General features: G+C 41.1%; 26 non-coding genes across 26 annotated transcripts; 8 read left to right on the top strand and 18 right to left on the bottom strand.

Moving 5' to 3' along the window:
- Positions 1 to 300: 300 nt before the first annotated feature.
- TRNAS-GCU (transfer RNA serine (anticodon GCU)) lies at positions 301 to 382 on the bottom strand. The gene has a single exon. It is a non-coding gene; the product is annotated as a tRNA-Ser (tRNA).
- Positions 383 to 671: 289 nt separating this feature from the next.
- TRNAI-UAU (transfer RNA isoleucine (anticodon UAU)) lies at positions 672 to 766 on the top strand. The gene is made up of 2 exons: positions 672 to 709; positions 731 to 766. It is a non-coding gene; the product is annotated as a tRNA-Ile (tRNA).
- Positions 767 to 1,936: 1,170 nt separating this feature from the next.
- Positions 1,937 to 2,008, bottom strand: TRNAT-UGU (transfer RNA threonine (anticodon UGU)). Its single transcript has one exon. It is a non-coding gene; the product is annotated as a tRNA-Thr (tRNA).
- Positions 2,009 to 2,598: 590 nt separating this feature from the next.
- On the bottom strand, positions 2,599 to 2,680 carry TRNAS-GCU (transfer RNA serine (anticodon GCU)). Its single transcript has one exon. It is a non-coding gene; the product is annotated as a tRNA-Ser (tRNA).
- A 1,554-nt stretch (positions 2,681 to 4,234) lies between these two features.
- TRNAT-UGU (transfer RNA threonine (anticodon UGU)) lies at positions 4,235 to 4,306 on the bottom strand. The gene has a single exon. It is a non-coding gene; the product is annotated as a tRNA-Thr (tRNA).
- A 590-nt stretch (positions 4,307 to 4,896) lies between these two features.
- On the bottom strand, positions 4,897 to 4,978 carry TRNAS-GCU (transfer RNA serine (anticodon GCU)). The gene has a single exon. It is a non-coding gene; the product is annotated as a tRNA-Ser (tRNA).
- A 289-nt stretch (positions 4,979 to 5,267) lies between these two features.
- Positions 5,268 to 5,362, top strand: TRNAI-UAU (transfer RNA isoleucine (anticodon UAU)). Its single transcript has 2 exons — positions 5,268 to 5,305; positions 5,327 to 5,362. It is a non-coding gene; the product is annotated as a tRNA-Ile (tRNA).
- A 1,169-nt stretch (positions 5,363 to 6,531) lies between these two features.
- Positions 6,532 to 6,603, bottom strand: TRNAT-UGU (transfer RNA threonine (anticodon UGU)). Its single transcript has one exon. It is a non-coding gene; the product is annotated as a tRNA-Thr (tRNA).
- Positions 6,604 to 7,193: 590 nt separating this feature from the next.
- On the bottom strand, positions 7,194 to 7,275 carry TRNAS-GCU (transfer RNA serine (anticodon GCU)). Its single transcript has one exon. It is a non-coding gene; the product is annotated as a tRNA-Ser (tRNA).
- A 289-nt stretch (positions 7,276 to 7,564) lies between these two features.
- On the top strand, positions 7,565 to 7,659 carry TRNAI-UAU (transfer RNA isoleucine (anticodon UAU)). Its single transcript has 2 exons — positions 7,565 to 7,602; positions 7,624 to 7,659. It is a non-coding gene; the product is annotated as a tRNA-Ile (tRNA).
- Positions 7,660 to 8,815: 1,156 nt separating this feature from the next.
- TRNAT-UGU (transfer RNA threonine (anticodon UGU)) lies at positions 8,816 to 8,887 on the bottom strand. The gene has a single exon. It is a non-coding gene; the product is annotated as a tRNA-Thr (tRNA).
- Positions 8,888 to 9,477: 590 nt separating this feature from the next.
- Positions 9,478 to 9,559, bottom strand: TRNAS-GCU (transfer RNA serine (anticodon GCU)). The gene has a single exon. It is a non-coding gene; the product is annotated as a tRNA-Ser (tRNA).
- A 289-nt stretch (positions 9,560 to 9,848) lies between these two features.
- TRNAI-UAU (transfer RNA isoleucine (anticodon UAU)) lies at positions 9,849 to 9,943 on the top strand. The gene is made up of 2 exons: positions 9,849 to 9,886; positions 9,908 to 9,943. It is a non-coding gene; the product is annotated as a tRNA-Ile (tRNA).
- Positions 9,944 to 11,113: 1,170 nt separating this feature from the next.
- Positions 11,114 to 11,185, bottom strand: TRNAT-UGU (transfer RNA threonine (anticodon UGU)). The gene has a single exon. It is a non-coding gene; the product is annotated as a tRNA-Thr (tRNA).
- A 590-nt stretch (positions 11,186 to 11,775) lies between these two features.
- Positions 11,776 to 11,857, bottom strand: TRNAS-GCU (transfer RNA serine (anticodon GCU)). The gene has a single exon. It is a non-coding gene; the product is annotated as a tRNA-Ser (tRNA).
- A 289-nt stretch (positions 11,858 to 12,146) lies between these two features.
- TRNAI-UAU (transfer RNA isoleucine (anticodon UAU)) lies at positions 12,147 to 12,241 on the top strand. The gene is made up of 2 exons: positions 12,147 to 12,184; positions 12,206 to 12,241. It is a non-coding gene; the product is annotated as a tRNA-Ile (tRNA).
- A 1,170-nt stretch (positions 12,242 to 13,411) lies between these two features.
- TRNAT-UGU (transfer RNA threonine (anticodon UGU)) lies at positions 13,412 to 13,483 on the bottom strand. The gene has a single exon. It is a non-coding gene; the product is annotated as a tRNA-Thr (tRNA).
- A 590-nt stretch (positions 13,484 to 14,073) lies between these two features.
- TRNAS-GCU (transfer RNA serine (anticodon GCU)) lies at positions 14,074 to 14,155 on the bottom strand. Its single transcript has one exon. It is a non-coding gene; the product is annotated as a tRNA-Ser (tRNA).
- Positions 14,156 to 14,444: 289 nt separating this feature from the next.
- On the top strand, positions 14,445 to 14,539 carry TRNAI-UAU (transfer RNA isoleucine (anticodon UAU)). Its single transcript has 2 exons — positions 14,445 to 14,482; positions 14,504 to 14,539. It is a non-coding gene; the product is annotated as a tRNA-Ile (tRNA).
- Positions 14,540 to 15,708: 1,169 nt separating this feature from the next.
- TRNAT-UGU (transfer RNA threonine (anticodon UGU)) lies at positions 15,709 to 15,780 on the bottom strand. Its single transcript has one exon. It is a non-coding gene; the product is annotated as a tRNA-Thr (tRNA).
- Positions 15,781 to 16,370: 590 nt separating this feature from the next.
- Positions 16,371 to 16,452, bottom strand: TRNAS-GCU (transfer RNA serine (anticodon GCU)). The gene has a single exon. It is a non-coding gene; the product is annotated as a tRNA-Ser (tRNA).
- Positions 16,453 to 16,741: 289 nt separating this feature from the next.
- On the top strand, positions 16,742 to 16,836 carry TRNAI-UAU (transfer RNA isoleucine (anticodon UAU)). Its single transcript has 2 exons — positions 16,742 to 16,779; positions 16,801 to 16,836. It is a non-coding gene; the product is annotated as a tRNA-Ile (tRNA).
- Positions 16,837 to 18,028: 1,192 nt separating this feature from the next.
- On the bottom strand, positions 18,029 to 18,100 carry TRNAT-UGU (transfer RNA threonine (anticodon UGU)). Its single transcript has one exon. It is a non-coding gene; the product is annotated as a tRNA-Thr (tRNA).
- A 590-nt stretch (positions 18,101 to 18,690) lies between these two features.
- On the bottom strand, positions 18,691 to 18,772 carry TRNAS-GCU (transfer RNA serine (anticodon GCU)). The gene has a single exon. It is a non-coding gene; the product is annotated as a tRNA-Ser (tRNA).
- Positions 18,773 to 19,061: 289 nt separating this feature from the next.
- On the top strand, positions 19,062 to 19,156 carry TRNAI-UAU (transfer RNA isoleucine (anticodon UAU)). The gene is made up of 2 exons: positions 19,062 to 19,099; positions 19,121 to 19,156. It is a non-coding gene; the product is annotated as a tRNA-Ile (tRNA).
- A 1,170-nt stretch (positions 19,157 to 20,326) lies between these two features.
- On the bottom strand, positions 20,327 to 20,398 carry TRNAT-UGU (transfer RNA threonine (anticodon UGU)). The gene has a single exon. It is a non-coding gene; the product is annotated as a tRNA-Thr (tRNA).
- Positions 20,399 to 20,765: the final 367 nt, after the last annotated feature.

The following is a 20,765-nucleotide window of genomic DNA, read 5'->3' as shown; positions in this document are numbered from 1 at the left end:
GACAAATGTAAACACTCATACACTTGAGACGGCTGAAACTTTAGGAGTAAGAAATGCTTTCTTATCAGTCTATCTATCCAAACTGGTTGGAAGGCCAGGAGTGAGGAATAGGCAAACCTCTGGACACTTCATGAAAGATCTAATTTCAATTAAGCACAAAATACTTCCCTTTATTTGATATAAAATGCCATAATGGACTAGTCAGTTGGGCCCTTCTAGTGGATTATGGCAGTGTCTTGAAAGAGAGTGTAATTGTACTTCGAGACATGCTCACCTTAAAAAGAGTGTCTGATGGCTTTCCGACGAAGGTGGGATTCGAACCCACGCGTGCAGAGCACAATGGATTAGCAGTCCATCGCCTTAACCACTCGGCCACCTCGTCTGCCTTAGGGGCCTATATTTCATTTTTGGGGAAATTCTAACTATGTGCTAATTAAAAATAAGCATAAGTTTATCCTAGACTGTGTCAGAACGGCAAATGTATGGGGTGTTCAATAGACAGAGCACATGATATAGCAGAATTATCAAATCTATTCCATTTGGACTGTATTTTTAATAGTCATGATAACATGCTAGCATGTGAGTCGATCTTGTTCAGTGAATAATGGAGCAGTGCAGTATCTACTTGGTTTGCACTAGATGGCTCAAATGGGGAGAAATGAAAACAGTGAGCTCCAGTGGCGCAATCGGTTAGCTTGCGGTACTTATACAGCAGTACTTGCACTGAGCCATGCCGAGGTTGTGAGTTCGAGCCTCACCTGGAGCAGCTGATTGGTTTTCATAAACCATTTCACTAAAAGTAAAGATTAGACTCAGAATAAAGACGGCTTTTGCTAAAGAGTCTTTACTTCTTTTCAGGATCTGCGTGTCCGACTCCTCCAGGTGCCAAATATCACATATCATATGCGATGCTCCTTATAAAGTTTCCATGATGTGCCATCTTGCATAGCATGCAAACACCACATCAGTGCATTTAAAAATTCTTTTGTAGAATAATAAATATGATGAATACATTGTTGTCACGGGATAACCATAAACTGAGGAGCTGCAAACAGTGCTGTGTCAGCTACATACAATACAATTTAACTCAAAGAAATATCAAAAGAAGAGCATCATCATATTAAAGTTTCTAGTCAACATAAGAGTTGCACCATAGCAGCTTATGGTGCTTTCTGCTCAGATTGTGCCTCCAATCCCACATTGACTTTTTCAATTCTTTGCAATTTTAAAAAACAATTCCTGCTCAAAGTTAGCTTTTCAAAACCATTGAACCTATTACATTTATTTCTCTAACCTGTGAATGTGGTCCATGTTCTCTTTTCCTCATTCCCATCATGATACTCCCTTTCCGGAAACCAAGTTCACTTCTTTATCCAGCCCACCCATCCAAGGTCACCAAATCTATGAAGCAATTCTGCTTTTTCTCACATTCTCTCCATGTACAAGATACCTTGTATCAATTGAATGGACAGCAGGAGAGGTGAATATTTATGGTTAGTGGGGGTGGGGTTTTGAAGATTAACCTCATTTGACTAAGAGCCGGGGTATCTGGGAGAAAAAGTATTTTAAGGGGGATGAAGTTCATATCTCCTTGGTGAAATTTCTAGAGCCTTATTTCATCCTTTCTGTGGATGCAGACTCAGTCGGAACAGACGTCCTAGTCCTCGCTCTGCCTTTCAAAGGAACTTTAAATATGCATGGCTTATTTGGCTTTGCCCGGCAGGGCTTGCCCGGCGGGGTGAGAATGGCGTTTGTCAGGCGTTCGTCAGGCGATCGGAAGGGGTGAGGCAATAGTTTATGGTTCAATGGTTTTCATGAAGTCTTCTTGATAAGATGAAAGCAGGAAAGGGAAGCTTGTCAATAAGCAAACTTAAGACAAGGTGTGAGTCCTAGAAAGAATGACTCGAAAACAACATACAGAAACACACATATAAAAAGGCCCTGATGAGGCTTGAACTCATGACCCCTGGTTTACAAGACCAGTGCTCTGCCACTGAGCTACAAGGCCGGCCTGCCTGCAGTTTGTAAATCGCAACATGTATTCTTACTGCGGTATGACAATATCTATGATTTTGAGACTCTGTATGGAAATGCAGTTGCATTTGAATGACTACATGCGTGCACAAATCGAAGAGCATGCTTAAGACACTTTTCTTGAAAGTAGGAAAAACTCCATTTTGATTTGAGAACATAAGAGTATTCACATTTATGACCATACTGAAAGCTCTAGAGAGTATGTCCGCAATCAGTGACAGATAGAGAACTCACTTATTAGAAGTGATCTGTCTCTGTGGGGCAGACAAATGTAAACACTCATACACTTGAGACGGCTGAAACTTTAGGAGTAAGAAATGCTTTCTTATCAGTCTATCTATCCAAACTGGTTGGAAGGCCAGGAGTGAGGAATAGGCAATCCTCTGGACACTTCATGAAAGATCTAATTTCAATTAAGCACAAAATACTTCCCTTTATTTGACATAAAATGCCATAATGGACTAGTCAGTTGGGCCCTTCTAGTGGATTATGGCAGTGTCTTGAAAGAGAGTGTAATTGTACTTCGAGACATGCTCACCTTCAAAAGAGTGTCTGATGGCTTTCCGACAAAGGTGGGATTCGAACCCACGCGTGCAGAGCACAATGGATTAGCAGTCCATCGCCTTAACCACTCGGCCACCTCGTCTGCCTTAGGGGCCTATATTTCATTTTTGGGGAAATTCTAACTATGTGCTAATTAAAAATAAGCATAAGTTTATCCTAGACTGTGTCAGAACGGCAAATGTATGGGGTGTTCAATAGACAGAGCACATGATATAGCAGAATTATCAAATCTATTCCATTTGGACTGTATTTTTAATAGTCATGATAACATGCTAGCATGTGAGTCGATCTTGTTCAGTGAATAATGGAGCAGTGCAGTATCTACTTGGTTTGCACTAGATGGCTCAAATGGGGAGAAATGAAAACAGTGAGCTCCAGTGGTGCAATCGGTTAGCGCGCGGTACTTATACAGCAGTACTTGCACTGAGCCATGCCGAGGTTGCGACTTCGAGCCTCACCTGGAGCAGCTGATTGGTTTTCATAAATCATTTCACTAAAAGTAAAGATTAGACTCAGAATAAAGACGGCTTTTGCTAAAGAGTCTTTACTTCTTTTCAGGATCTGCGTGTCCGACTCCTCCAGGTGCCAAATATCACATATCATATGCGATGCTCCTTATAAAGTTTCCATGATGTGCCATCTTGCATAGCATGCAAACACCACATCAGTGCATTTAAAAATTCTTTTGTAGAATAATAAATATGATGAATACATTGTTGTCACGGGATAACCATAAACTGAGGAGCTGCAAACAGTGCTGTGTCAGCTACATACAATGCAATTTAACTCAAAGAAATATCAAAAGAAGAGCATCATCATATTAAAGTTTCTAGTCAACATAAGAGTTGCACCATAGCAGCTTATGGTGCTTTCTGCTCAGATTGTGCCTCCAATCCCACATTGACTTTTTTAATTCTTTGCAATTTTAAAAAACAATTCCTGCTCAAAGTTAGCTTTTCAAAACCATTGAACCCATTACATTTATTTCTCTAACCTGTGAATGTGGTCCATGTTCTCTTTTCCTCATTCCCATCATGATACTCCCTTTCCGGAAACCAAGTTCACTTCTTTATCCAGCCCACCCATCCAAGGTCACCAAATCTATGAAGCAATTCTGCTTTTTCTCACATTCTCTCCATGTACAAGATACCTTGTATCAATTGAATGGACAGCAGGAGAGGTGAATATTTATGGTTAGTGGGGGTGGGGTTTTGAAGATTAACCTCATTTGACTAAGAGCCGGGGTATCTGGGAGAAAAAGTATTTTAAGGGGGATGAAGTTCATATCTCCTTGGTGAAATTTCTAGAGCCTTATTTCATCCTTTCTGTGGATGCAGACTCAGTCGGAACAGACGTCCTAGTCCTCGCTCTGCCTTTCAAAGGAACTTTAAATATGCATGGCTTATTTGGCTTTGCCCGGCAGGGCTTGCCCGGCGGGGTGAGAATGGCGTTTGTCAGGCGTTCGTCAGGCGATCGGAAGGGGTGAGGCAATAGTTTATGGTTCAATGGTTTTCATGAAGTCTTCTTGATAAGATGAAAGCAGGAAAGGGAAGCTTGTCAATAAGCAAACTTAAGACAAGGTGTGAGTCCTAGAAAGAATGACTCAAAAACAACATACAGAAACACACATATAAAAAGGCCCTGATGAGGCTTGAACTCATGACCCCTGGTTTACAAGACCAGTGCTCTGCCACTGAGCTACAAGGCCAGCCTGCCTGCAGTTTGTAAATCGCAACATGTATTCTTACTGCGGTATGACGATATCTATGATTTTGAGACTCTGTATGGAAATGCAGTTGCATTTGAATGACTACATGCGTGCACAAATCGAAGAGCATGCTTAAGACACTTTTCTTGAAAGTAGGAAAAACTCCATTTTGATTTGAGAACATAAGAGAATTCACATTTATGACCATACTGAAAGCTCTAGAGAGTATGTCCGCAATCAGTGACAGATAGAGAACTCACTTATTAGAAGTGATCTGTCTCTGTGGGGCAGACAAATGTAAACACTCATACACTTGAGACGGCTGAAACTTTAGGAGTAAGAAATGCTTTCTTATCAGTCTATCTATCCAAACTGGTTGGAAGGCCAGGAGTGAGGAATAGGCAATCCTCTGGACACTTCATGAAAGATCTAATTTCAATTAAGCACAAAATACTTCCCTTTATTTGACATAAAATGCCATAATGGACTAGTCAGTTGGGCCCTTCTAGTGGATTATGGCAGTGTCTTGAAAGAGAGTGTAATTGTACTTCGAGACATGCTCACCTTCAAAAGAGTGTCTGATGGCTTTCCGACAAAGGTGGGATTCGAACCCACGCGTGCAGAGCACAATGGATTAGCAGTCCATCGCCTTAACCACTCGGCCACCTCGCCTGCCTTAGGGGCCTATATTTCATTTTTGGGGAAATTCTAACTATGTGCTAATTAAAAATAAGCATAAGTTTATCCTAGACTGTGTCAGAACGGCAAATGTATGGGGTGTTCAATAGACAGAGCACATGATATAGCAGAATTATCAAATCTATTCCATTTGGACTGTATTTTTAATAGTCATGATAACATGCTAGCATGTGAGTCGATCTTGTTCAGTGAATAATGGAGCAGTGCAGTATCTACTTGGTTTGCACTAGATGGCTCAAATGGGGAGAAATGAAAACAGTGAGCTCCAGTGGCGCAATCGGTTAGCGCGCGGTACTTATACAGCAGTACTTGCACTGAGCCATGCCGAGGTTGTGAGTTCGAGCCTCACCTGGAGCAGCTGATTGGTTTTCATAAATCATTTCACTAAAAGTAAAGATTAGACTCAGAATAAAGACGGCTTTTGCTAAAGAGTCTTTACTTCTTTTCAGGATCTGCGTGTCCGACTCCTCCAGGTGCCAAATATCACATATCATATGCGATGCTCCTTATAAAGTTTCCATGATGTGCCATCTTGCATAGCATGCAAACACCACATCAGTGCATTTAAAAATTCTTTTGTAGAATAATAAATATGATGAATACATTGTTGTCACGGTATAACCATAAACTGAGGAGCTGCAAACAGTGCTGTGTCAGCTACATACAATACAATTTAACTCAAAGAAATATCAAAAGAAGAGCATCATCATATTAAAGTTTCTAGTCAACATAAGAGTTGCACCATAGCAGCTTATGGTGCTTTCTGCTCAGATTGTGCCTCCAATCCCACATTGACTTTTTCAATTCTTTGCAATTTTAAAAAACAATTCCTGCTCAAAGTTAGCTTTTCAAAACCATTGAACCTATTACATTTATTTCTCTAACCTGTGAATGTGGTCCATGTTCTCTTTTCCTCATTCCCATCATGATACTCCCTTTCCGGAAACCAAGTTCACTTCTTTATCCAGCCCACCCATCCAAGGTCACCAAATCTATGAAGCAATTCTGCTTTTTCTCACATTCTCTCCATGTACAAGATACCTTGTATCAATTGAATGGACAGCAGGAGAGGTGAATATTTATGGTTAGTGGGGTGGGGTTTTGAAGATTAACCTCATTTGACTAAGAGCCGGGGTATCTGGGAGAAAAAGTATTTTAAGGGGGATGAAGTTCATATCTCCTTGGTGAAATTTCTAGAGCCTTATTTCATCCTTTCTGTGGATGCAGACTCAGTCGGAACAGACGTCCTAGTCCTCGCTCTGCCTTTCAAAGGAACTTTAAATATGCATGGCTTATTTGGCTTTGCCCGGCAGGGCTTGCCCGGCGGGGTGAGAATGGCGTTTGTCAGGCGTTCGTCAGGCGATCGGAAGAGGTGAGGCAATAGTTTATGGTTCAATGGTTTTCATGAAGTCTTCTTGATAAGATGAAAGCAGGAAAGGGAAGCTTGTCAATAAGCAAACTTAAGACAAGGTGTGAGTCCTAGAAAGAATGACTCGAAAACAACATACAGAAACACACATATAAAAAGGCCCTGATGAGGCTTGAACTCATGACCCCTGGTTTACAAGACCAGTGCTCTGCCACTGAGCTACAAGGCCGGCCTGCCTGCAATTTGTAAATCGCAACATGTATTCTTACTGCGGTATGACGATATCTATGATTTTGAGACTCTGTATGGAAATGCAGTTGCATTTGAATGACTACATGCGTGCACAAATCGAAGAGCATGCTTAAGACACTTTTCTTGAAAGTAGGAAAAACTCCATTTTGATTTGAGAACATAAGAGTATTCACATTTATGACCATACTGAAAGCTCTAGAGAGTATGTCCGCAATCAGTGACAGATAGAGAACTCACTTATTAGAAGTGATCTGTCTCTGTGGGGCAGACAAATGTAAACACTCATACACTTGAGACGGCTGAAACTTTAGGAGTAAGAAATGCTTTCTTATCAGTCTATCTATCCAAACTGGTTGGAAGGCCAGGAGTGAGGAATAGGCAATCCTCTGGACACTTCATGAAAGATCTAATTTCAATTAAGCACAAAATACTTCCCTTTATTTGACATAAAATGCCATAATGGACTAGTCAGTTGGGCCCTTCTAGTGGATTATGGCAGTGTCTTGAAAGAGAGTGTAAATGTACTTCGAGACATGCTCACCTTCAAAAGAGTGTCTGATGGCTTTCCCACGAAGGTGGGATTCGAACCCACGCGTGCAGAGCACAATGGATTAGCAGTCCATCGCCTTAACCACTCGGCCACCTCATCTGCCTTAGGGGCCTATATTTCATTTTTGGGGAAATTCTAACTATGTGCTAATTAAAAATAAGCATAAGTTTATCCTAGACTGTGTCAGAACGGCAAATGTATGGGGTGTTCAATAGACAGAGCACATGATATAGCAGAATTATCAAATCTATTCCATTTGGACTGTATGTTTAATAGTCATGATAACATGCTAGCATGTGAGTCGATCTTGTTCAGTGAATAATGGAGCAGTGCAGTATCTACTTGGTTTGCACTAGATGGCTACAATGGGAAGAAATGAAAACAGTGAGCTCCAGTGGCGCAATCGGTTAGCGCGCAGTACTTATACAGCAGTACTTGCACTGAGCCATGCCGAGGTTGTGAGTTCGAGCCTCACCTGGAGCAGCAGACTGGTTTTCATAAATCATTTCACTAAAAGTAAAGATTAGACTCAGAATAAAGACGGCTTTTGCTAAAGAGTCTTTACTTCTTTTCAGGATCTGCGTGTCCGACTCCTCCAGGTGCCAAATATCACATATCATATGCGATGCTCCTTATAAAGTTTCCATGATGTGCCATCTTGCATAGCATGCAAACACCACATCAGTGCATTTAAAAATTCTTTTGTAGAATAATAAATATGATGAATACATTGTTGTCACGGGATAACCATAAACTGAGGAGCTGCAAACAGTGCTGTGTCAGCTACATACAATGCAATTTAACTCAAAGAAATATCAAAAGAAGAGCATCATCATATTAAAGTGTCTAGTCAACATAAGAGTTGCACCATAGCAGCTTATGGTGCTTTCTGCTCAGATTGTGCCTCCAATCCCACATTGACTTTTTTAATTCTTTGCAATTTTAAAAAACAATTCCTGCTCAAAGTTAGCTTTTCAAAACCATTGAACCTATTACATTTATTTCTCTAACCTGTGAATGTGGTCCATGTTCTCTTTTCCTCATTCCCATCATGATACTCCCTTTCCGGAAACCAAGTTCACTTCTTTATCCAGCCCACCCATCCAAGGTCACCAAATCTATGAAGCAATTCTGCTTTTTCTCACATTCTCTCCATGTACAAGATACCTTGTATCAATTGAATGGACAGCAGGAGAGGTGAATATTTATGGTTAGTGGGGGTGGGGTTTTGAAGATTAACCTCATTTGACTAAGAGCCGGGGTATCTGGGAGAAAAAGTATTTTAAGGGGGATGAAGTTCATATCTCCTTGGTGAAATTTCTAGAGCCTTATTTCATCCTTTCTGTGGATGCAGACTCAGTCGGAACAGACGTCCTAGTCCTCGCTCTGCCTTTCAAAGGAACTTTAAATATGCATGGCTTATTTGGCTTTGCCCGGCGGGGTGAGAATGGCGTTTGTCAGGCGTTCGTCAGGCGATCGGAAGGGGTGAGGCAATAGTTTATGGTTCAATGGTTTTCATGAAGTCTTCTTGATAAGATGAAAGCAGGAAAGGGAAGCTTGTCAATAAGCAAACTTAAGACAAGGTGTGAGTCCTAGAAAGAATGACTCGAAAACAACATACAGAAACACACATATAAAAAGGCCCTGATGAGGCTTGAACTCATGACCCCTGGTTTACAAGACCAGTGCTCTGCCACTGAGCTACAAGGCCGGCCTGCCTGCAGTTTGTAAATCGCAACATGTATTCTTACTGCGGTATGACGATATCTATGATTTTGAGACTCTGTATGGAAATGCAGTTGCATTTGAATGACTACATGCGTGCACAAATCGAAGAGCATGCTTAAGACACTTTTCTTGAAAGTAGGAAAAACTCCATTTTGATTTGAGAACATAAGAGTATTCACATTTATGACCATACTGAAAGCTCTAGAGAGTATGTCCGCAATCAGTGACAGATAGAGAACTCACTTATTAGAAGTGATCTGTCTCTGTGGGGCAGACAAATGTAAACACTCATACACTTGAGACGGCTGAAACTTTAGGAGTAAGAAATGCTTTCTTATCAGTCTATCTATCCAAACTGGTTGGAAGGCCAGGAGTGAGGAATAGGCAATCCTCTGGACACTTCATGAAAGATCTAATTTCAATTAAGCACAAAATACTTCCCTTTATTTGACATAAAATGCCATAATGGACTAGTCAGTTGGGCCCTTCTAGTGGATTATGGCAGTGTCTTGAAAGAGAGTGTAATTGTACTTCGAGACATGCTCACCTTCAAAAGAGTGTCTGATGGCTTTCCGACAAAGGTGGGATTCGAACCCACGCGTGCAGAGCACAATGGATTAGCAGTCCATCGCCTTAACCACTCGGCCACCTCGTCTGCCTTAGGGGCCTATATTTCATTTTTGGGGAAATTCTAACTATGTGCTAATTAAAAATAAGCATAAGTTTATCCTAGACTGTGTCAGAACGGCAAATGTATGGGGTGTTCAATAGACAGAGCACATGATATAGCAGAATTATCAAATCTATTCCATTTGGACTGTATTTTTAATAGTCATGATAACATGCTAGCATGTGAGTCGATCTTGTTCAGTGAATAATGGAGCATTGCAGTATCTACTTGGTTTGCACTAGATGGCTCGAATGGGGAGAAATGAAAACAGTGAGCTCCAGTGGCGCAATCGGTTAGCGCGCGGTACTTATACAGCAATACTTGCACTGAGCCATGCCGAGGTTGTGAGTTCGAGCCTCACCTGGAGCAGCTGATTGGTTTTCATAAATCATTTCACTAAAAGTAAAGATTAGACTCAGAATAAAGACGGCTTTTGCTAAAGAGTCTTTACTTCTTTTCAGGATCTGCGTGTCCGACTCCTCCAGGTGCCAAATATCACATATCATATGCGATGCTCCTTATAAAGTTTCCATGATGTGCCATCTTGCATAGCATGCAAACACCACATCAGTGCATTTAAAAATTCTTTTGTAGAATATTAAATATGATGAATACATTGTTGTCACGGGATAACCATAAACTGAGGAGCTGCAAACAGTGCTGTGTCAGCTACATACAATACAATTTAACTCAAAGAAATATCAAAAGAAGAGCATCATCATATTAAAGTTTCTAGTCAACATAAGAGTTGCACCATAGCAGCTTATGGTGCTTTCTGCTCAGATTGTGCCTCCAATCCCACATTGACTTTTTCAATTCTTTGCAATTTTAAAAAACAATTCCTGCTCAAAGTTAGCTTTTCAAAACCATTGAACCTATTACATTTATTTCTCTAACCTGTGAATGTGGTCCATGTTCTCTTTTCCTCATTCCCATCATGATACTCCCTTTCCGGAAACCAAGTTCACTTCTTTATCCAGCCCACCCATCCAAGGTCACCAAATCTATGAAGCAATTCTGCTTTTTCTCACATTCTCTCCATGTACAAGATACCTTGTATCAATTGAATGGACAGCAGGAGAGGTGAATATTTATGGTTAGTGGGGGTGGGGTTTTGAAGATTAACCTCATTTGACTAAGAGCCGGGGTATCTGGGAGAAAAAGTATTTTAAGGGGGATGAAGTTCATATCTCCTTGGTGAAATTTCTAGAGCCTTATTTCATCCTTTCTGTGGATGCAGACTCAGTCGGAACAGACGTCCTAGTCCTCGCTCTGCCTTTCAAAGGAACTTTAAATTTGCATGGCTTATTTGGCTTTGCCCGGCAGGGCTTGCCCGGCGGGGTGAGAATGGCGTTTGTCAGGCGTTCGTCAGGCGATCGGAAGGGGTGAGGAAATAGTTTATGGTTCAATGGTTTTCATGAAGTCTTCTTGATAAGATGAAAGCAGGAAAGGGAAGCTTGTCAATAAGCAAACTTAAGACAAGGTGTGAGTCCTAGAAAGAATGACTCGAAAACAACATACAGAAACACACATATAAAAAGGCCCTGATGAGGCTTGAACTCATGACCCCTGGTTTACAAGACCAGTGCTCTGCCACTGAGCTACAAGGCCAGCCTGCCTGCAGTTTGTAAATCGCAACATGTATTCTTACTGCGGAATGACGATATCTATGATTTTGAGACTCTGTATGGAAATGCAGTTGCATTTGAATGACTACATGCGTGCACAAATCGAAGAGCATGCTTAAGACACTTGTCTTGAAAGTAGGAAAAACTCCATTTTGATTTGAGAACATAAGAGTATTCACATTTATGACCATACTGAAAGCTCTAGAGAGTATGTCCGCAATCAGTGACAGATAGAGAACTCACTTATTAGAAGTGATCTGTCTCTGTGGGGCAGACAAATGTAAACACTCATACACTTGAGACGGCTGAAACTTTAGGAGTAAGAAATGCTTTCTTATCAGTCTATCTATCCAAACTGGTTGGAAGGCCAGGAGTGAGGAATAGGCAAACCTCTGGACACTTCATGAAAGATCTAATTTCAATTAAGCACAAAATACTTCCCTTTATTTGATATAAAATGCCATAATGGACTAGTCAGTTGGGCCCTTCTAGTGGATTATGGCAGTGTCTTGAAAGAGAGTGTAATTGTACTTCGAGACATGCTCACCTTAAAAAGAGTGTCTGATGGCTTTCCGACGAAGGTGGGATTCGAACCCACGCGTGCAGAGCACAATGGATTAGCAGTCCATCGCCTTAACCACTCGGCCACCTCGTCTGCCTTAGGGGCCTATATTTCATTTTTGGGGAAATTCTAACTATGTGCTAATTAAAAATAAGCATAAGTTTATCCTAGACTGTGTCAGAACGGCAAATGTATGGGGTGTTCAATAGACAGAGCACATGATATAGCAGAATTATCAAATCTATTCCATTTGGACTGTATTTTTAATAGTCATGATAACATGCTAGCATGTGAGTCGATCTTGTTCAGTGAATAATGGAGCAGTGCAGTATCTACTTGGTTTGCACTAGATGGCTCAAATGGGGAGAAATGAAAACAGTGAGCTCCAGTGGCGCAATCGGTTAGCTTGCGGTACTTATACAGCAGTACTTGCACTGAGCCATGCCGAGGTTGTGAGTTCGAGCCTCACCTGGAGCAGCTGATTGGTTTTCATAAACCATTTCACTAAAAGTAAAGATTAGACTCAGAATAAAGACGGCTTTTGCTAAAGAGTCTTTACTTCTTTTCAGGATCTGCGTGTCCGACTCCTCCAGGTGCCAAATATCACATATCATATGCGATGCTCCTTATAAAGTTTCCATGATGTGCCATCTTGCATAGCATGCAAACACCACATCAGTGCATTTAAAAATTCTTTTGTAGAATAATAAATATGATGAATACATTGTTGTCACGGGATAACCATAAACTGAGGAGCTGCAAACAGTGCTGTGTCAGCTACATACAATACAATTTAACTCAAAGAAATATCAAAAGAAGAGCATCATCATATTAAAGTTTCTAGTCAACATAAGAGTTGCACCATAGCAGCTTATGGTGCTTTCTGCTCAGATTGTGCCTCCAATCCCACATTGACTTTTTCAATTCTTTGCAATTTTAAAAAACAATTCCTGCTCAAAGTTAGCTTTTCAAAACCATTGAACCTATTACATTTATTTCTCTAACCTGTGAATGTGGTCCATGTTCTCTTTTCCTCATTCCCATCATGATACTCCCTTTCCGGAAACCAAGTTCACTTCTTTATCCAGCCCACCCATCCAAGGTCACCAAATCTATGAAGCAATTCTGCTTTTTCTCACATTCTCTCCATGTACAAGATACCTTGTATCAATTGAATGGACAGCAGGAGAGGTGAATATTTATGGTTAGTGGGGGTGGGGTTTTGAAGATTAACCTCATTTGACTAAGAGCCGGGGTATCTGGGAGAAAAAGTATTTTAAGGGGGATGAAGTTCATATCTCCTTGGTGAAATTTCTAGAGCCTTATTTCATCCTTTCTGTGGATGCAGACTCAGTCGGAACAGACGTCCTAGTCCTCGCTCTGCCTTTCAAAGGAACTTTAAATATGCATGGCTTATTTGGCTTTGCCCGGCAGGGCTTGCCCGGCGGGGTGAGAATGGCGTTTGTCAGGCGTTCGTCAGGCGATCGGAAGGGGTGAGGCAATAGTTTATGGTTCAATGGTTTTCATGAAGTCTTCTTGATAAGATGAAAGCAGGAAAGGGAAGCTTGTCAATAAGCAAACTTAAGACAAGGTGTGAGTCCTAGAAAGAATGACTCGAAAACAACATACAGAAACACACATATAAAAAGGCCCTGATGAGGCTTGAACTCATGACCCCTGGTTTACAAGACCAGTGCTCTGCCACTGAGCTACAAGGCCGGCCTGCCTGCAGTTTGTAAATCGCAACATGTATTCTTACTGCGGTATGACAATATCTATGATTTTGAGACTCTGTATGGAAATGCAGTTGCATTTGAATGACTACATGCGTGCACAAATCGAAGAGCATGCTTAAGACACTTTTCTTGAAAGTAGGAAAAACTCCATTTTGATTTGAGAACATAAGAGTATTCACATTTATGACCATACTGAAAGCTCTAGAGAGTATGTCCGCAATCAGTGACAGATAGAGAACTCACTTATTAGAAGTGATCTGTCTCTGTGGGGCAGACAAATGTAAACACTCATACACTTGAGACGGCTGAAACTTTAGGAGTAAGAAATGCTTTCTTATCAGTCTATCTATCCAAACTGGTTGGAAGGCCAGGAGTGAGGAATAGGCAATCCTCTGGACACTTCATGAAAGATCTAATTTCAATTAAGCACAAAATACTTCCCTTTATTTGACATAAAATGCCATAATGGACTAGTCAGTTGGGCCCTTCTAGTGGATTATGGCAGTGTCTTGAAAGAGAGTGTAATTGTACTTCGAGACATGCTCACCTTCAAAAGAGTGTCTGATGGCTTTCCGACAAAGGTGGGATTCGAACCCACGCGTGCAGAGCACAATGGATTAGCAGTCCATCGCCTTAACCACTCGGCCACCTCGCCTGCCTTAGGGGCCTATATTTCATTTTTGGGGAAATTCTAACTATGTGCTAATTAAAAATAAGCATAAGTTTATCCTAGACTGTGTCAGAACGGCAAATGTATGGGGTGTTCAATAGACAGAGCACATGATATAGCAGAATTATCAAATCTATTCCATTTGGACTGTATTTTTAATAGTCATGATAACATGCTAGCATGTGAGTCGATCTTGTTCAGTGAATAATGGAGCAGTGCAGTATCTACTTGGTTTGCACTAGATGGCTCAAATGGGGAGAAATGAAAACAGTGAGCTCCAGTGGCGCAATCGGTTAGCGCGCGGTACTTATACAGCAGTACTTGCACTGAGCCATGCCGAGGTTGTGAGTTCGAGCCTCACCTGGAGCAGCTGATTGGTTTTCATAAATCATTTCACTAAAAGTAAAGATTAGACTCAGAATAAAGACGGCTTTTGCTAAAGAGTCTTTACTTCTTTTCAGGATCTGCGTGTCCGACTCCTCCAGGTGCCAAATATCACATATCATATGCGATGCTCCTTATAAAGTTTCCATGATGTGCCATCTTGCATAGCATGCAAACACCACATCAGTGCATTTAAAAATTCTTTTGTAGAATAATAAATATGATGAATACATTGTTGTCACGGTATAACCATAAACTGAGGAGCTGCAAACAGTGCTGTGTCAGCTACATACAATACAATTTAACTCAAAGAAATATCAAAAGAAGAGCATCATCATATTAAAGTTTCTAGTCAACATAAGAGTTGCACCATAGCAGCTTATGGTGCTTTCTGCTCAGATTGTGCCTCCAATCCCACATTGACTTTTTCAATTCTTTGCAATTTTAAAAAACAATTCCTGCTCAAAGTTAGCTTTTCAAAACCATTGAACCTATTACATTTATTTCTCTAACCTGTGAATGTGGTCCATGTTCTCTTTTCCTCATTCCCATCATGATACTCCCTTTCCGGAAACCAAGTTCACTTCTTTATCCAGCCCACCCATCCAAGGTCACCAAATCTATGAAGCAATTCTGCTTTTTCTCACATTCTCTCCATGTACAAGATACCTTGTATCAATTGAATGGACAGCAGGAGAGGTGAATATTTATGGTTAGTGGGGTGGGGTTTTGAAGATTAACCTCATTTGACTAAGAGCCGGGGTATCTGGGAGAAAAAGTATTTTAAGGGGGATGAAGTTCATATCTCCTTGGTGAAATTTCTAGAGCCTTATTTCATCCTTTCTGTGGATGCAGACTCAGTCGGAACAGACGTCCTAGTCCTCGCTCTGCCTTTCAAAGGAACTTTAAATATGCATGGCTTATTTGGCTTTGCCCGGCAGGGCTTGCCCGGCGGGGTGAGAATGGCGTTTGTCAGGCGTTCGTCAGGCGATCGGAAGGGGTGAGGCAATAGTTTATGGTTCAATGGTTTTCATGAAGTCTTCTTGATAAGATGAAAGCAGGAAAGGGAAGCTTGTCAATAAGCAAACTTAAGACAAGGTGTGAGTCCTAGAAAGAATGACTCGAAAACAACATACAGAAACACACATATAAAAAGGCCCTGATGAGGCTTGAACTCATGACCCCTGGTTTACAAGACCAGTGCTCTGCCACTGAGCTACAAGGCCGGCCTGCCTGCAATTTGTAAATCGCAACATGTATTCTTACTGCGGTATGACGATATCTATGATTTTGAGACTCTGTATGGAAATGCAGTTGCATTTGAATGACTACATGCGTGCACAAATCGAAGAGCATGCTTAAGACACTTTTCTTGAAAGTAGGAAAAACTCCATTTTGATTTGAGAACATAAGAGTATTCACATTTATGACCATACTGAAAGCTCTAGAGAGTATGTCCGCAATCAGTGACAGATAGAGAACTCACTTATTAGAAGTGATCTGTCTCTGTGGGGCAGACAAATGTAAACACTCATACACTTGAGACGGCTGAAACTTTAGGAGTAAGAAATGCTTTCTTATCAGTCTATCTATCCAAACTGGTTGGAAGGCCAGGAGTGAGGAATAGGCAATCCTCTGGACACTTCATGAAAGATCTAATTTCAATTAAGCACAAAATACTTCCCTTTATTTGACATAAAATGCCATAATGGACTAGTCAGTTGGGCCCTTCTAGTGGATTATGGCAGTGTCTTGAAAGAGAGTGTAATTGTACTTCGAGACATGCTCACCTTAAAAAGAGTGTCTGATGGCTTTCCGACGAAGGTGGGATTAGAACCCACGCGTGCAGAGCACAATGGATTAGCAGTCAATCGCCTTAACCACTCGGCCACCTCGTCTGCCTTAGGGGCCTATATTTCATTTTTGGGGAAATTCTAACTATGTGCTAATTAAAAATAAGCATAAGTTTATCCTAGACTGTGTCAGAACGGCAAATGTATGGGGTGTTCAATAGACAGAGCACATGATATAGCAGAATTATCAAATCTATTCCATTTGGACTGTATTTTTAATAGTCATGATAACATGCTAGCATGTGAGTCGATCTTGTTCAGTGAATAATGGAGCAGTGCAGTATCTACTTGGTTTGCACTAGATGGCTCAAATGGGGAGAAATGAAAACAGTGAGCTCCAGTGGCGCAATCGGTTAGCGCGCGGTACTTATACAGCAGTACTTGCACTGAGCCATGCCGAGGTTGTGAGTTCGAGCCTCACCTGGAGCAGCTGATTGGTTTTCATAAACCATTTCACTAAAAGTAAAGATTAGACTCAGAATAAAGACGGCTTTTGCTAAAGAGTCTTTACTTCTTTTCAGGATCTGCGTGTCCGACTCCTCCAGGTGCCAAATATCACATATCATATGCGATGCTCCTTATAAAGTTTCCATGATGTGCCATCTTGCATAGCATGCAAACACCACATCAGTGCATTTAAAAATTCTTTTGTAGAATAATAAATATGATGAATACATTGTTGTCACGGGATAACCATAAACTGAGGAGCTGCAAACAGTGCTGTGTCAGCTACATACAATACAATTTAACTCAAAGAAATATCAAAAGAAGAGCATCATCATATTAAAGTTTCTAGTCAACATAAGAGTTGCACCATAGCAGCTTATGGTGCTTTCTGCTCAGATTGTGCCTCCAATCCCACATTGACTTTTTCAATTCTTTGCAATTTTAAAAAACAATTCCTGCTCAAAGTTAGCTTTTCAAAACCATTGAACCTATTACATTTATTTCTCTAACCTGTGAATGTGGTCCATGTTCTCTTTTCCTCATTCCCATCATGATACTCCCTTTCCGGAAACCAAGTTCACTTCTTTATCCAGCCCACCCATCCAAGGTCACCAAATCTATGAAGCAATTCTGCTTTTTCTCACATTCTCTCCATGTACAAGATACCTTGTATCAATTGAATGGACAGCAGGAGAGGTGAATATTTATGGTTAGTGGGGGTGGGGTTTTGAAGATTAACCTCATTTGACTAAGAGCCGGGGTATCTGGGAGAAAAAGTATTTTAAGGGGGATGAAGTTCATATCTCCTTGGTGAAATTTCTAGAGCCTTATTTCATCCTTTCTGTGGATGCAGACTCAGTCGGAACAGACGTCCTAGTCCTCGCTCTGCCTTTCAAAGGAACTTTAAATATGCATGGCTTATTTGGCTTTGCCCGGCAGGGCTTGCCCGGCGGGGTGAGAATGCTTGCCCGGCGGGGTGAGAATGGCGTTTGTCAGGCGTTCGTCAGGCGATCGGAAGGGGTGAGGCAATAGTTTATGGTTCAATGGTTTTCATGAAGTCTTCTTGATAAGATGAAAGCAGGAAAGGGAAGCTTGTCAATAAGCAAACTTAAGACAAGGTGTGAGTCCTAGAAAGAATGACTCGAAAACAACATACAGAAACACACATATAAAAAGGCCCTGATGAGGCTTGAACTCATGACCCCTGGTTTACAAGACCAGTGCTCTGCCACTGAGCTACAAGGCCAGCCTGCCTGCAGTTTGTAAATCGCAACATGTATTCTTACTGCGGAATGACGATATCTATGATTTTGAGACTCTGTATGGAAATGCAGTTGCATTTGAATGACTACATGCGTGCACAAATCGAAGAGCATGCTTAAGACACTTGTCTTGAAAGTAGGAAAAACTCCATTTTGATTTGAGAACATAAGAGTATTCACATTTATGACCATACTGAAAGCTCTAGAGAGTATGTCCGCAATCAGTGACAGATAGAGAACTCACTTATTAGAAGTGATCTGTCTCTGTGGGGCAGACAAATGTAAACACTCATACACTTGAGACGGCTGAAACTTTAGGAGTAAGAAATGCTTTCTTATCAGTCTATCTATCCAAACTGGTTGGAAGGCCAGGAGTGAGGAATAGGCAAACCTCTGGACACTTCATGAAAGATCTAATTTCAATTAAGCACAAAATACTTCCCTTTATTTGATATAAAATGCCATAATGGACTAGTCAGTTGGGCCCTTCTAGTGGATTATGGCAGTGTCTTGAAAGAGAGTGTAATTGTACTTCGAGACATGCTCACCTTAAAAAGAGTGTCTGATGGCTTTCCGACGAAGGTGGGATTCGAACCCACGCGTGCAGAGCACAATGGATTAGCAGTCCATCGCCTTAACCACTCGGCCACCTCGTCTGCCTTAGGGGCCTATATTTCATTTTTGGGGAAATTCTAACTATGTGCTAATTAAAAATAAGCATAAGTTTATCCTAGACTGTGTCAGAACGGCAAATGTATGGGGTGTTCAATAGACAGAGCACATGATATAGCAGAATTATCAAATCTATTCCATTTGGACTGTATTTTTAATAGTCATGATAACATGCTAGCATGTGAGTCGATCTTGTTCAGTGAATAATGGAGCAGTGCAGTATCTACTTGGTTTGCACTAGATGGCTCAAATGGGGAGAAATGAAAACAGTGAGCTCCAGTGGCGCAATCGGTTAGCTTGCGGTACTTATACAGCAGTACTTGCACTGAGCCATGCCGAGGTTGTGAGTTCGAGCCTCACCTGGAGCAGCTGATTGGTTTTCATAAACCATTTCACTAAAAGTAAAGATTAGACTCAGAATAAAGACGGCTTTTGCTAAAGAGTCTTTACTTCTTTTCAGGATCTGCGTGTCCGACTCCTCCAGGTGCCAAATATCACATATCATATGCGATGCTCCTTATAAAGTTTCCATGATGTGCCATCTTGCATAGCATGCAAACACCACATCAGTGCATTTAAAAATTCTTTTGTAGAATAATAAATATGATGAATACATTGTTGTCACGGGATAACCATAAACTGAGGAGCTGCAAACAGTGCTGTGTCAGCTACATACAATACAATTTAACTCAAAGAAATATCAAAAGAAGAGCATCATCATATTAAAGTTTCTAGTCAACATAAGAGTTGCACCATAGCAGCTTATGGTGCTTTCTGCTCAGATTGTGCCTCCAATCCCACATTGACTTTTTCAATTCTTTGCAATTTTAAAAAACAATTCCTGCTCAAAGTTAGCTTTTCAAAACCATTGAACCTATTACATTTATTTCTCTAACCTGTGAATGTGGTCCATGTTCTCTTTTCCTCATTCCCATCATGATACTCCCTTTCCGGAAACCAAGTTCACTTCTTTATCCAGCCCACCCATCCAAGGTCACCAAATCTATGAAGCAATTCTGCTTTTTCTCACATTCTCTCCATGTACAAGATACCTTGTATCAATTGAATGGACAGCAGGAGAGGTGAATATTTATGGTTAGTGGGGGTGGGGTTTTGAAGATTAACCTCATTTGACTAAGAGCCGGGGTATCTGGGAGAAAAAGTATTTTAAGGGGGATGAAGTTCATATCTCCTTGGTGAAATTTCTAGAGCCTTATTTCATCCTTTCTGTGGATGCAGACTCAGTCGGAACAGACGTCCTAGTCCTCGCTCTGCCTTTCAAAGGAACTTTAAATATGCATGGCTTATTTGGCTTTGCCCGGCAGGGCTTGCCCGGCGGGGTGAGAATGGCGTTTGTCAGGCGTTCGTCAGGCGATCGGAAGGGGTGAGGCAATAGTTTATGGTTCAATGGTTTTCATGAAGTCTTCTTGATAAGATGAAAGCAGGAAAGGGAAGCTTGTCAATAAGCAAACTTAAGACAAGGTGTGAGTCCTAGAAAGAATGACTCGAAAACAACATACAGAAACACACATATAAAAAGGCCCTGATGAGGCTTGAACTCATGACCCCTGGTTTACAAGACCAGTGCTCTGCCACTGAGCTACAAGGCCGGCCTGCCTGCAGTTTGTAAATCGCAACATGTATTCTTACTGCGGTATGACAATATCTATGATTTTGAGACTCTGTATGGAAATGCAGTTGCATTTGAATGACTACATGCGTGCACAAATCGAAGAGCATGCTTAAGACACTTTTCTTGAAAGTAGGAAAAACTCCATTTTGATTTGAGAACATAAGAGTATTCACATTTATGACCATACTGAAAGCTCTAGAGAGTATGTCCGCAATCAGTGACAGATAGAGAACTCACTTATTAGAAGTGATCTGTCTCTGTGGGGCAGACAAATGTAAACACTCATACACTTGAGACGGCTGAAACTTTAGGAGTAAGAAATGCTTTCTTATCAGTCTATCTAT

The sequence above is a fragment of the Lissotriton vulgaris genome, chromosome 5, assembly GCF_964263255.1.
Source record: "Lissotriton vulgaris chromosome 5, aLisVul1.2, whole genome shotgun sequence".
In the NCBI taxonomy this organism is placed as follows: Eukaryota; Metazoa; Chordata; class Amphibia; order Caudata; family Salamandridae; genus Lissotriton; species Lissotriton vulgaris.
This window is presented reverse-complemented; position numbering and strand designations above follow the sequence as displayed.